The sequence below is a fragment of the Schistocerca nitens genome, chromosome 5 (genome assembly GCF_023898315.1).
Source record: "Schistocerca nitens isolate TAMUIC-IGC-003100 chromosome 5, iqSchNite1.1, whole genome shotgun sequence".
Classification (NCBI taxonomy): Eukaryota; Metazoa; Arthropoda; class Insecta; order Orthoptera; family Acrididae; genus Schistocerca; species Schistocerca nitens.
The window spans coordinates 295,671,773-295,686,401 of NC_064618.1; positions in this window are offsets into that span (position 1 = coordinate 295,671,773).

The following is a 14,629-nucleotide window of genomic DNA, read 5'->3' on the forward strand; positions in this document are numbered from 1 at the left end:
AGCAACAATGCCATGATTGGATCCTCAGTAACATTACCTACTCTATTATCTGTACTGTTTAATGGTGGATCTGGAATTGTCGCGCTTTGTGTGACCATTTGGCCATTCTGCAATTTACAAAAAGAATTATCAGTCGGACGTACACTGTCACTCACTATTTCGGAATTAAATAAATCCGTCGTACTTTGTGTATCCTGCTCATTCTCATTAGAGAAATTTGTTTGTACGTTATTTGAATTTTCCAAACCGGGTGTGTTAAGCTGGGCAGCGCTCATTACAATAGAGCCCCCCGCGTCATCAATTGTCGTTAAATTAACAGTGGAGACAATTGAGTTCGCTTGTTCATCATTAAGGCAAAAGTCATCATTAGTGGTTGGAACGCATTGATTGTCAGTGAACGCAGGATTGTTATCATTACACTGCGTGTCACAATTAATATCGGTCACGTTGTTTAAGTCGGTAAATTCATTCATAATACCTCGCGATAAACTATTCACAGTCTTTCGCGGCATTTTTACAATAGTCACAATAAATCACAAAGCAAATAAACACAATGCAAAAATCAACACTCAAATACAACAGAGCAACGAATTGCCGATGATCTGAGGAATGAAAGTCACAAATTAGTAAAAGCGTTGCGCCAAATTATAATTATATTTAAGCAAATAAGAGCAGATATCTGACTGTTTTTCAAAAGATTCTCAACGAAATACGATCCTGGACTGGGTGTCGCCAAGTGTAACCTCCCCACAGAAATTTTAAAATGACTATATTTATTAGTAATGGAGCCACAGCTAAATATAAACTCCCACAAGAATATTAATGGCAAAGACAATTAAATGACAGCTCGCTATCTGACTCAAGTGCAAGTTCCCATAAAATAATGAACGAGAATCCCATGACAATGAAACTACAGTGATACTCAAAAATCAATTTAACCGAAATGTCGGTCTTTGCCCTGTGCGAATTCAGAATAAATTTCTTACCTTATTAAAACTGCATGTCAAAATTCTGCTCTTATTGTTGGCTGCGGCTTGGAGGAAAAACATTGCAATTGCCTTTTTTTTTTTTTTTTTTTTTTTTTTTTTTTTAAAAAAATTTTGTTAAAGGGAAATGGAGGGAATTTGAATGATTGTTTGTAAATTTGTTTTTAAATCCAAATTATTATTGGGGGCGATTTTTGAAAGTTAAATTACAATGAGTGGACCTTACATTATCTGATAAGCGCAAAGCTGCATAAACATTTATTTAATAAAATTATACCTTGTCCTGAATCTTGACCATCGCTGTGCCGACGCCCGCCGACGCAACTGCTACAGACATAGTACTCTCCGCGACAGCTACCAACAGACTACTTTACGCGACTGCTCGCGACACACTACATTACGCGACTGCTACCGAGATACAACTGTACTGCACTGCGCTTCAAGCGCAACTGCTCTGGTCAGAGATTCTACAATGCCTCAGCATCGCTGCCGCACAACATACGTGTTTCAAGCCTAAAAACAAAAACAAAGCTAGTGCCACCGCCACTTCAATCCTAAAGCTAACTAGGACGCCACTTCAGGTTCCGCCAACGAACAAAAATTAAATATGCCTCTGAACTTTGTACAAAAAAATAAAATAAAAGAAGAAAGGAAAGGGTATAATACTTTATTACATTTTATTTGTTGTTCATTTTGTTCTTATTTTGTTCTTGTGTATTTATTTGGATTTGAACGCAGGTCTCCTGCCCACGGTTCTTTTTTTTTTTTAATCAATGTGCGAACAGTCACAGTTAACCAAGCCTGGAAAACTAAAACAGAATGAAGACGCCATCGATGATATGAAACATAAATAGCATGAAAAGAAAGCTACCACGTCGTAGTGAGGCTTCCCAGCGACTGCGCCCACTTATAAGATTGCTCAATATATGGTCGTTTGCAGTTCGTTCTGACCTCATCTGCCACTGCCTGGAACATTCCAGCTACACGGCGGGCTGTGAAAGGCACTCCATAGGTAGTTTGCGAAGCACTGTCGATATCTGGTATGCCCGGAAATAGCATGATGTCTTTCTTGCAAATAGAACCAGAAGTCAAGGAAATCCTTGTGTCCGTCACGACAGAGGTAATGGACTGCATGTCCACGTATCCAGGTGACAGAGTTGGTTCGAGTCTTGGGGTAAAATGTCTCATCCGGAAACAATAACGTGCGTGCAGATATATGCTCCGGCCTAACTCGCAAGAGATAAGCCGGCATCTGCCGCACTAGGCGCCAAACCGGTTCCGCCTCTCCACAGCTGAGGCGGTGCTCGTCAGAATCTACTGTATTACAACCCACACAATTGGGAGATTCTGTCATGTGGATATTGTAGAGACGTTCTTGCGTCACGAGCTTCCCATTAACGACGACGTACCATTGAGAAACAACATCGGAATCAAGCATGGCATCGTGTACAGTCTTCCACACCACGCGCCACCGTACGTCAGGATATTTTAGTTCGACCACATTTAGGGGGCGGCGTTGCAGCATGTCATGATATAGGCGTCGAGTTGTGGCCATTTGTGCTGTCGTGAGCGCGACACTGCAATAACTTTGTTCTAAATAGAACCGTCCTATATAAAAGAGGGGCGCTGGGATGTCCTGTAGTGGCACCGGCGCTCTTAGTGAAGCAGGACGTAGCGCCGTCAGAAGCAGACTCGTGAGGCTCGTAGGACAACGGCGCAGCAGACATAAATGTGAGCTAACATAGAGGGCAATGGCCCTATCATGGACGTTAACTAGGCCGAGACCACCTTTTTCCTTGGGGAGGGTAAGAGATACGTATCTGATCTTCAGTAACATACCAGCGGTGACGTAGTATCCCAGCGCTGCCATAATGCTACGAGCCAAGGGCTTCGGAATGGGTAGCGTTTGGGCGACATGCGGTATGCGGGACGCAAGGTATACATTGGCATAATACGCCCGCTGAACGATGTTGAGGGATCGCAAGCGCTGATTTACAATTCCGGCCCGAATTTGGTGAAGAAGGCGTCGATAATTGAGCGTCGTCGCGCGTCGCATGTCGTTCATGAAATCTAAGCCCAAGCAGCGTACAGTATCACTGAAGCGTAAGGGGGCAATGTGTTCCTGCGGTAGCCCAGTCCCGATGCTCAAGGCGAACGACTTGTCAACGTTGATTTGGCTACCAGAAGCCGTACCGTAGGTTTCAATCCAGTCCAAAGCCGCGGCCATATCGTCAGCTCCTCGTATGACGATCATCAAATCATCCGCATATGCGGTGCAGCGATAGATGGAGCCGCCGAACTGTATCCCAGTGAGCCTGTCTCGGAGACCACACAACAAGGGTTCTAAGGCCAATGCAAATAACAATGTTGATAATGGACATCCCTGTCGTACTGATCGGCGGATCGGCATGGGTGCCGTCAGTCTTCCATTGACAAGAACTCGAGAAGTTGCACCATGTAGTAGGCGTGTCAACACTGTGATAAAGGGGTCGGGGTATTCCATGCGCCGTAGAACGGCCGTGAGGAAAGTGTGGCCCACACGGTCAAAAGCCTGGCTAAAGTCGATAGACGCGAGGGCAGCCGGCAAACGTCTCACCCGTGCAAGGGAGATGAGATCTCTGTAACGACATAACGCAGTTCTGATGTTGTTGGGTCCCCCCAAGGACGTCTGATCGCCGGACAAGACGTGCAATAGTGTGCCGCGAATACGTTCTGATAGCAGCCTCGAAAAGATCTTGAAGTCGCTGTTCAATAACGTTAAGGGACGATAGTCGCGGACATGATTCCGTCCCTTCGGCTTATGGTTGGGGACAATCAGACCTTCCAAGAATGGTGCAGGCAATGTTATACCCGGGGACATCAATTCCTGGCAAATTTCAATCAAACACGGTAGCAACAGTTGTTTAAAGGCTCGATAGAACTCTAATGGTAACCCATCGATTCCTGGTGATTTATGGGGAGCACCTTTACCAATGGCGTCGAGAACTTCCTCTTCTGTCACTTCTCCCAGTAAAGTCGGTACCATGTCTGGTGGAACTGTACCGTGGACATGTGCTGAAACGGTGTCTACCGTCACCATATCAGGTAGCACTGCTGAATAAAGGTGAGCGTAATGCCCATAGAAGGCTTCTACTATATCTGCTTGTTCTACCACATGTCGACCGTCGTCTGTTATCATGTCGGTTACCAGTGCCCTACGGCGCCTCCTGCGTTCCATGAGCACGTGGTGCATAGATGGCCTTTCTGATTGTATCATGTCTGGCGCACGCGACCGTATAACAGCGCCTTGTAAATGATGGCGTGCTAAGGAGACGAGCTGCGCTTTCGCGCGATTGACTGTGATCTGCCTGTCAGGTGAGGGCTCCGTAGCAAGACATTCCCGTAGGACGGTGTAATAAAAGTTTTCCGTGCTCCTCCTCCAAGCCGCTGCTTCCCGGCCGTAAGCCATGAAGGTGCGTCTAAGAGCAGGCTTCGCACATTCAATCCACCAACTGAGGGTCGATCGGTAACGACCACGACGCCGTAAGGACGCGTTCCACGACTCTTCGACAGCACCTTTACATGCCGGCTCGTCCAGATGGGCGACGTTCAGTTTCCAGGGGGGCCTACTGCGCCACACACGTGCAGGTTTGAGGGCAATGGTGCAAATATAGGCTGCGTGGTCGGTGAATGCAGTGGGCCAGAGCTCTGCTCCTCTCGTCGCCGTCGAAAGGGTGCTTGTGACGTAAATCCTGTCCAACCGACTTGATGAATGGCTTGTATAATGGGTGTAACCAGGAGCTGGGCCATGGATGTGGCGCCACGTGTCAATCAGGTGGAGGTCACGCACTAGTATTTCCAATTCCGCACACGGGACGTGATGTGGCTGCTGATCAGATGGAGATAATGTACAGTTAAAATCTCCTCCGATCACCATATCGTCTATGTGGCCCATAAATAGACGCGGAATATCTTCCGAAAAAAAGCGGGCCCGATCTCTCCGTCTCCCTGATCCTGAAGGGGCATATACATTGAGGAGTCGTACACCGTTGACAGTTACTGCCATGGCTCTTGCACTCGGTAAGTACAGTACGTCCGTAGCCGCCAAACCGTCCCGTAGCAGAACAGCCACACCACAATCGGTAGAAGAGGCGTGGGAGATGTGGACGGTATATCCGTAGAAGTCAGGGAAACTAGCGACACATACTTCATGTAAGAGGGCCACGTCGATGTCCGCAGCATCAAGCATGCGTTGTAGCATTGTCAGTTTGTGTGGTGCCCCTATCGCGTTGATATTGATTGTGGCAAGGCGAAAGGTGTGATGCCGAGCCTCTTCACCTAGGGTAGACGCCATGGCAATAAAAGCTAACCGCAAGAGATGACGGACCCACCAAACCCGTTACAAATTATGAGTCGTTCACGCTAGGAGTGGCATCCCCAATGCCGCCCCCTCCCCTGTCACCCGTGCCCTCTTCAGGAAGTTCCTCAACATCGTCCGACCACAGTGGGTGCAACACGATGCTGTGTGGCTGATCGGCACCTAAATCTCTCTCACGTACGTCGTCTTTGGTAGAGGTAGACGGATCGCCGTCCATCGACGCGACCTGCCGCGTTTGTGGTGCAAGAAGTAACTGGGCACTCGTAGTATGGGCAAGTGAACCGTCTACACCACTTAGATCCTCAGCAGGCGCAGCATCCATGCTGTCTGATGAGATGTCACCTTCTTGACCGGCCGTGTGTAGGAGGCAATCGTCAGAAGGGGTCCGCCGACGTCGCTTGCGTCGTCGGGGCGAACGTTGCTTTCGAACGTGGACATCCGTATCCGAATGTGGGAGGCAATCCAGCGTCGTATCACCTTCAGCTAGGAAAGCCGCGGTCGGGACAATGTTCGCGTCCACGTCTATCGCGTTCTGAATGTTATGTTGCGTCTGGAGTCCGTGGGACTGTTGCTGCTGTTGTTGCTGTGGAGGGGGCGACATATGGGTTGGCACCGAGGGTCCTTCCTCTTCCTCCCTTGGTACTTCTGGCGTCGATGGATGTGTCTGATCGCCCGTTTCGTCCTCAACTATGGTGCGCATCGTCGTCTGAGCGTACGTGAGGGGCAGGATTGTCGTCCCCGTCGGGGAAACGGAGTCTCCCACTGGTATCTGCGTAATTCTACGTTGTAAGCAGCTCGATCGAACATGGCCTTCCTGCCCACATCCGGAACAGGTACGCGGTTGACCGTCGTACATGATGATTGCACGACAGCCACCGATGTTCAAATAGGACGGCACATGTTTCTTGAGCTCAAGTTTAATTTGGCGCACACCATTGTAGACCTTATACGTCGAGAAAGTTTGCCACTTTTCTGCAACGTGGCTGATAACATTGCCATATGGTCGGAAGGCGTCCTTGACAACTTCCTCTGGGAACTCGAAGGGCAGCTCAAAAACTCTTACAGTCCTTAGGCCCATGCCTGCATGATCCACCGTCACTGCACCGATATGCCCGTCAGAATGTTTGAATCGGAGAGAGTTCGAGTATTTAGAAACCACTGTCGCGCAGACCTCTGCACTGGTCATTTTAACATAAACCACGCTCGCCGTTATAGAAAAATGTATTCCGACGACAGTCGCCGGATCTAAACGTAGATCGTCGCGTATGAACTGTTCTATTTCATAGGCTCGAGGACGCGCGTGATCTGGTTGGAAAGTAATTTTGATCGTATCGTGGCGCCATGTGTGTGCCATAATCGCACTGAACTTGGAACAAATACAACTCGCGCCGCGAGAAGGTAAACACAAGCAAGCGCTCACGGTCGCGCACGGCGGGGCGCAGCGGACGTCCTCGCCCCACCGCAGCCGAAAGCAGACTGACCGACCATCTGAGCTACCGAAGCACGACTCACGCCCGGTCCTCACAGCTTTACTTCTGCCAGTATCTCGTCTCCTACCTTCCAAACTTTACAGAAGCTCTCCTGCGAAACTTGCAGAACTAGCACTCCTGAAAGAAAGGATACAGCGGAGACATGGCTTAGCCACAGCCTGGGGGATGTTTCCAGAATGAGATTTTCACTCTGCAGCGGAGTGTGCGCTGATATGAAACTTCCTGGCAGATTAAAACTGTGTTCTCGACCGAGACTCGAACTCGGGACCTTTGCCTTTCGCGGGCAAGTGCTCTGACCTTTGCCTTTCGCGGGCAAGTGCTCTAGAGCACTTGCCCGCGAAAGGCAAAGGTCCCGAGTTCGAGTCTCGGTCGGGCACACAGTTTTAATCTGCCAGGAAGTTTCATATCAGCGCACACTCCGCTGCAGAGTGAAAATCTCATTCTGGAAACATCCCCCAGGCTGTGGCTAAGCCATGTCTCCGCTGTATCCTTTCTTTCAGGAGTGCTAGTTCTGCAAGTTTCGCAGGAGAGCTTCTAAAGTTTGGAAGGTAGGAGACGAGATACTGGCAGAAGTAAAGCTGTGAGGACCGGGCGTGAGTCGTGCTTCGGTAGCTCAGTTGGTAGAGCACTTGCCCGCGAAAGGCAAAGGTCCCGAGTTCGAGTCTCGGTCGGGCACACAGTTTTAATCTGCCAGGAAGTTTCAAGAATAATAATAATAATAGTAATGACTATGTATATGAAAGTAAACATATTTTTCTTTTATGAATGTCAGTCCTATTGCTAGTTGGGAATTTACTCGTTATATTCTTGCAGCTTGTGAGTTATTCTCATCAAGCAGAGACATAAGACGATAGAATGGGGTGAAAGAGATATAGAAGAGATAGATAGGTTAGAGGAAGAGAAATAGAATGGTAAAATTCGAAGCTATGATGGACAGGAGAAAGAAAAAGATGAGAGGGGCACAACAATGGTGGCTATACCGTCCCTAATATGTAAGTCTTGAGTTCCCTCTTGAATGTTGAATGGTTCTGGATAAGACGCAGATCACAGGGGAGCGCGTTCCATAGTCGTATGGCTGAGATGGAGAATGACACGGAGAAAGATTTCGTGTTATGTAAAGGTACAGCCAAGATGCTAGACGTATCCGATCTGGTATTGCGGTTGTGGAATGATGATAGGTGTTTAATGTGAGAAGATAAGTATTGGGGGCACCTGTGGCTAAGAAATCGATGAAGGCGAGATGGGGCCCCTCCACGCCCGCACCAACGTGGTGACCAAACCAAAAGTTCTACTGTCACCTCCGTAAACATGTTAGTTATCTAGTAAGTGGATCACAGGATGCTGGGCTGTGATGTTGTCCGTGCGTCTGGGTAAGGCTACGCATTAACACGGTCCATCAAGTGATAGATAGTGGACGAAACGCGAGTGAGGGTTGCGATTTGAAGAGCAGAGGGAAAAAAGTGCCATGGCTCGTGCCGTGGGAAAAAAACCTCTGCGACAGTGGGATGGGTAGTAAGAGCAGTAGTGGCTTACTAGCTGCGATAGCTCATGCAAGGTTGGATTTGTTAGTATAGGTATCATGCATCATTACCGTGACAAGCGATGGCGATGTGTCTCAGTTGCTGCAGCTGCTACATTCCTGGAACAATCAAGATCGTTATACAGTAGTGGGAGATCGGCCATAGATCATCTCACTGTGTGGGGGATGTGTGGAGCTTGTTTGCATGCAGTGTACGGTACGGCTTCCCTATGTGGTGCCAGTTATTCGGCAGTGTATTTCAGCTGGATATCCAGTAAATGCGTCTGATTAACAGGGGCTCGCCTGTGCCGTTATGTTTGCGTATGCTTGGCCATAGATGTTATGTCCTTGCAAGTATGTCTTTTGGTCTTTTATGTTTCCATCTATGGTTGTGGTAGTAGTTCCCCAGATTCAGAATAAACGGGTTCTGCGAATGTCTGGAGTTTCTGTATAGTCTTGTGGTGAGTTTGTGGATTACCTCCGTGAGAGTCTCAAGTCGGTATTCCCGGTGAAGGTCCGCGATGCGTGTGTATCGTGGAGCATTGCTTATGATTTTGAGTACTTTGTTTTGTATGAGCTGCAGACGGCGCAGGGGTCGGATAAGTGTCATGTACATGGACCTTGACACCCCTCTGTTCAGTGTGCTACGCCTGTTGAGCATAAGATAGAGCTGTTTGAGCCTCGCGCTAGCTCGGTTGGTCGTGTGTTGTATGTGGTCCCCCCAGAGTAATTTCCGGTCCAGCCAGACACCGAGGTATTTGACTTTCTCGCGGAAACGTATTGGACGTGCATGTAGAGTTATTGGTCTGCAGTAGCGGTGTTTGCGCAGTTGCTTCGGTCTTTTAGTGAACAGAACGGCTTCACACTTGTCGACGTTTGCTCTAACACGCCATTTCTCCAACCAAGGCTCGGCCACTCTGAGTGCAGTCTGTGGGCGTGACGTAATGTTTGATGGTTTCCAATCTTGCGCAAGGATGGCTGTTTCATCCGCGTAGATTGCCATCATTGTGTTGTGTGTGGTTGGGAGATCGTTTATGTAGAGGTTAAACAGTAGGGGCCCTAGGATGCTTCCCTGGGATACTCCCGCGTGTATACCGTGTCGTGTTGATTGTTTTCCCTGCACGTCAGTGTTGAAACTCCTGTCTGTGAGGTATGAGTGTATTAGATGCAGCAGCCCGTCGGGGAATCCCGCGTCGCTGAGTTTGCGGATGAGGCCGTTGTGCCATAGACGGTCGAAAGCCTTTTCGATGTCCAGGAACACTGCCCCTGTAGCTTTGTTTATGTTGAAGCCATGTGTTATATGTTCAACGACCCGTAGGAGTTGTTGTGTTGTGGAGTGGTGATTCCTGAAGCCGAATTGCTCCGATCTCAGGATGTCATTTGTTATGCAGTGCCTAGTGATGCGTTTGAGAATCACCTTCTCAACAACCTTACTGAGCGAGCTCAGAAGGCTGATGGGTCGGTAATTTTGTGGGAGGCTGTGGTCTTTCCCCGGCTTCCTGAACATCAGGACCTTGGCCGTCTTATGTGGGCGTATCCAACCTAGCTGGGAGTATGAAGGACTGATATCATCATACAACCGTATATTGCATATGTATCTAACGTAAGCATTCATCACTAGCTCGAGGCATCTCGAATTTTCACTATTTGTGTCGTGTTGAACTACATCACAGTCGTAAAGATTAGGCAAGACTAGTGTTTGGACTAATTTTTGTTTAACATGGGTTGGAAATATTTTTCTCAATTTTTGAATTGCATGTAGGGAGGAGAGCGATTTCCGGCAAGCTGTGACTGTTTGTTCTTCCCAGTTTAGGTGTTCATCCAAGATTATTCCAAGGTCTTTTACTGTTTTTTGGTATGTTAGTTGGGTACCATTGAGGAGTATTTGAGGGACTGTTTCGCGAAAGTACCGACTGATTAACTTTGGATGAGATATAAGTATGACCTGGGATTTCTTGGGGTTTAGCTTCAGACCTAGGTTCTGTGCCCATCGAGAAACAGAGCAAAGATCTGCGTTCATATTCGCTACTGCGTCAGCAATGTTCTTGGGGCTTGCACTTATGTACAGTTGGATGTCGTCGGCATATAGATGGTAGTTGCAGGAGTGAATCACTGAAGAAATATCATTAATGTACAGTGAGAAGAGTAATGGACCAAGGACAGAGCCTTGGGGAACTCCAGAGCGCACGTTTTTCCATGATGACTTTTCCGACCCACAAATGACTTGTTGACTTCTGTTTTTGAGGTAGCTGTCGAACCAGTGTATTGCGCTGTTTGAGAAATTCAGTTGCTTCATTTTAATTAGTTATATATCAAATTCAACTGTATCAAAAGCCTTGCTAAAGTCAAGCAGTGTTAGGATGGTAGCTTCACGTCTGTCCATAGCATGTTTAATGTCATCAGTTACTTTGATTAATGCAGTTGCTGTACTATGGTGCTTTCGAAAGCTTGACTGATATTTGTCGTGGATGTTATGAGTTTTGAGGTAATCCGTCAGCTGTTCATGGACGATGTATTCTAGGGCTTTAGATATTGCAGGTAGTATGCTGATCGGCCTGTAGTCACCTGGCGACTTAGGGTTGTCAGTCTTGGGTATAGGTTGAATTAAACTTTGCTTCCACTCAGTAGGATATGTACTACTGACAAGAGACAGGTTGAAGATGTCTGTGATAACTGGAGTAATAGTGTCTACGACGTTCTTAATCATGCCAATGCTCACTCCATCATTTCCTACTGCCTCGGAAGAGATTCTCATAATTGCCTTGTGTACTGTGCCGGTAGTGACATGTTTTAGGAAAAACTTGTCTCTCGAGAGATTGATATCTTGGGGCTGGTAATTTGTCGCTGCGTGGCAGTTTACAGCTGTTGAGAAGAAATCGTTTAATTCTTCTGCAGACGCTTGATAAACAGCGTCAGATCTTCGCTTCCCTATACCGAAACTGCGCAGCTTTTTCCACAGTGCAGCAGGTTTTGATATGCCGCATACGATAGAGCGGGCATGTCTGATTTTGGCATTCCTCACGCTTTGCTTGGTTCTATTTCGGAGTTTCCTATAAGCTTCGTACGCCTCGGGAGTTGGGTTAAGCTTGAAGGCCCTATGTGCAGCATCACGTTTATTCACTAACTGGCGTAATGCAGTGGTGAGCCACGGAGCGGGAGCTCTCTTTACCTTGACAGTGCGTTGAGGAGCATGTTTATCATACAGTGCAATAATTTTGCGACATAATTCCCGAATTTTTCCGTCTAAAGTCGGTTCATTGCTTATATCATGCCAAGGGATGTCTGAGCAATCCTTTTGAAGAGCGTCATGGTTAACATTTTTTAGGTTTCTGTAGGTTACCAGGTGAGATTTTTCTTTGGTAGTATGCACTGAGTAATTTAAGAATATCACGTCATGAGCAGAGAGTCCTGGAGCGGATGTCTGATTGGCGCGAATTATTTTATCTGGTCGCTTTGTTGCTATTATATCTATGAGTGTATGGCTGTGTGGCGTGTGATGAGTTGGGTCCAGCGGTGTTAAACTCATATCATTGGAGTGGAACAGTCTCCTTAGTTTTTCTGCAGAGGGAGATTTTAACTGCAAGTCGATGTTTGTGTCGCCCATAATGATTATGTGTTCATACAGTGTCACGAGCGAGGACAGGGCAGACTGAAAGGAGGACATAGCACCGACGTTTGGAGGTTTATAGATTACTCCAATTAGCAGTTTCTGATTTGATGTATTTATTTCGAAAAACAAGAACTCTGCTTCTCCTTCGCCTTTTGCATCCGATGTGATAGTATAGTAGGTCTCAGATCAGAGCGAACATAGGCACCCACACCACCCCCGCGTCGTGTTTCACGATCTGCCCTTAGGAGAGAGTAACCAGTGATTCGGATAGCGTCAGAAGAAATGTTTGGTTTCAACCAAGGTTCAGAGACGAGGATAATATGGAACAGCGATTGGCAGAACAGGTCACAGAACTCGTTGAAGTGAGCCGTTAGCGACTGAGCGTTCGCTTGGGCCACAAAGAGCCCGCCGCCGGAACCGGTCCGTCCCATTGTGGCCGCCTGTAGGACCGAGCGCGCTCCGTCTACCTGCTGGCCGGAAGAGGGACAAAAGCTGGATTTCGCGGGGGCTAAGACATATTTATAGGTGTGTCCAAGGTCGTGACTGACTCAAGCGTCTGTGGGCTAAAGGTGAAAGACAAGCTGGAGGTATCAGAGAAGGGAGCGAAAAGAAAGATGGAAAGTGGCAGTAGTGGTTACGAAAAAGATAATAGTAGTAGTAGTGGTAGTGACGAGGATGAAAATAACAGATATAGAAAGGCGGTTTTAAGGAGATTCCTGTTAATGGAGAATGTTAATTCCCGTTTGACTGACAATATGAATATACATGAGCACTTACGATAGACAAATAAAGAAGCAATATTTATGCGAAACAATTGACTGATTTTAAATAGAGTACTTATGGTACTTATAGAAATAACGAAGCAATATTTACGTAAAAAAATGAAAAGAAAGAATAAAAATTAACTTATATTAGACAGAGTACAATATGAGACTTCGTGTCTCGCGAGATTTCGCTCAGTCTTTCAGTTCGGACATGTTCGTCACCGTTTTCCTCCCTCCTTCCGTCTTGACTACGATCCTGCCATCCTGGGTCCATACATTTTGAAGGCCGAACTGTGTGATCGCAGTGTTCAAAACTTTTAGTCTTTCGCGCGTCAGATCTTCCCTCAGGGTAAGCCCACTCTTGGCGAGTTTTCTTTTCTGAGCAAACACTTCAGCTCTTTTCCGATATGACACAAATTTAATTATTATGGGCCTGGGTTTCACGGCACCTGGTATCCTGCGCCCAGCACGGTGGCTTCTGTCAATATCGGCCACGTCGACCTGCACGCCAAGTTTCTCACGCACGAGGCTAATGGCCAGGTCGTCGGTGTTTTCACGATCGTTTTCAGCTACCCCGAACAAGCGCAAGCTGTTCCTTCGCTGATACTGCTCAATTTCATCGGTGGCCGCAGACAGTTTAGCTTCTAGGTCGGCGGCTTTTTTCTCTTGTGCGGCCAGGGACTTTTTAAGAGACTGGATTTCGGTGCTGTTGCGCCCGACAGACTCTTGCAATTTGTCCATGACCGCGGCCGTCACAGAGTCCGTGATGGATTGCACGATTACGTCTAGCGTGTCTTCACTGTGCAGCGCCGCACTCACCTGGGACCGGACGAGCTCCCCGATGTCGGGAAGCGTGGCCTCACCTGCCGCCGGAGACCGGGCGCCCGCGCCGCCTGCGCCCATGTAGCCTCGCCTGCTGCCGCTTACCCGTGCTCTTCCCATTTTTCACTCACTTATCACTTGTGGTAATCAACGGAGAACAACACACCACGGCAAGTAACACTTGTTTAGTCGGATGCACACGTTGTGGACTGCCGCACTTCTCTGTAACACCTTCAATGAGCGGAAAAACTCGCGAGCCAAAGAAACGCGCGTCACTCAGTGGCCGCCATCTTATATATATATTATGTAGATGGAGTATAGTTGTGAGAACATATGATTAAAATTGAGGGTCATACTGGAACCATAAAGGTGGATAGTGAATACTCAGAGTTTTTTGACGTGACAAATGGAGTCACGCAAGGTTGTATACTGTCACCTCAGTTTTACAACATCTACGCAGAGTTATGTCATCAGCAGTATACTGGCTCCATTGAGATGGAGTAATTTCAATTGGCAGCACGAAAATCAACAATATACGCCTTGCGGATGATACTACCCTAATTGCAGGAAGTGAAGAAGAACTTAGTGGTCTGCTCTCCAGAGTGAATACTATAAATTTAAATTTCGGTCTAAAGATGAAAATGAGATGACCAAACTAAGGGTTATTAATCGCCAAGGTTTAGATCAAATTCAACTTACAGGTTGGTTAAAGAATCTGAAGGTAGTATATGGTTGTGTGTATCTAGGGTCTCTGATCAATAAAACAGGAAAGTGTGATAAAGAACTAAAACGACGAATCGTCCTCGGCCGAACCGCAATAGTTACACTCACTAAGATTTGGCAGAACAGGGCAATATCCGAAACAACGAAGACCCGTTTAGTGGAATCATTGTTGTTCCCTGCGTTCCTGCACGACTGTGAGGCCTAGACCGTGAAAGATAGTGACTGGAGCCCAATTCGACATGTGTGTGTTTGTGGGGATGTATGTGGGGGTGGGGGAGGGTGGGGGAGGGGCGGAGCTGGCACTAATATGTTAAGAAGAGCCGAAGATCGCTGTGGATGGAAACGTCTAGTCGAAGAC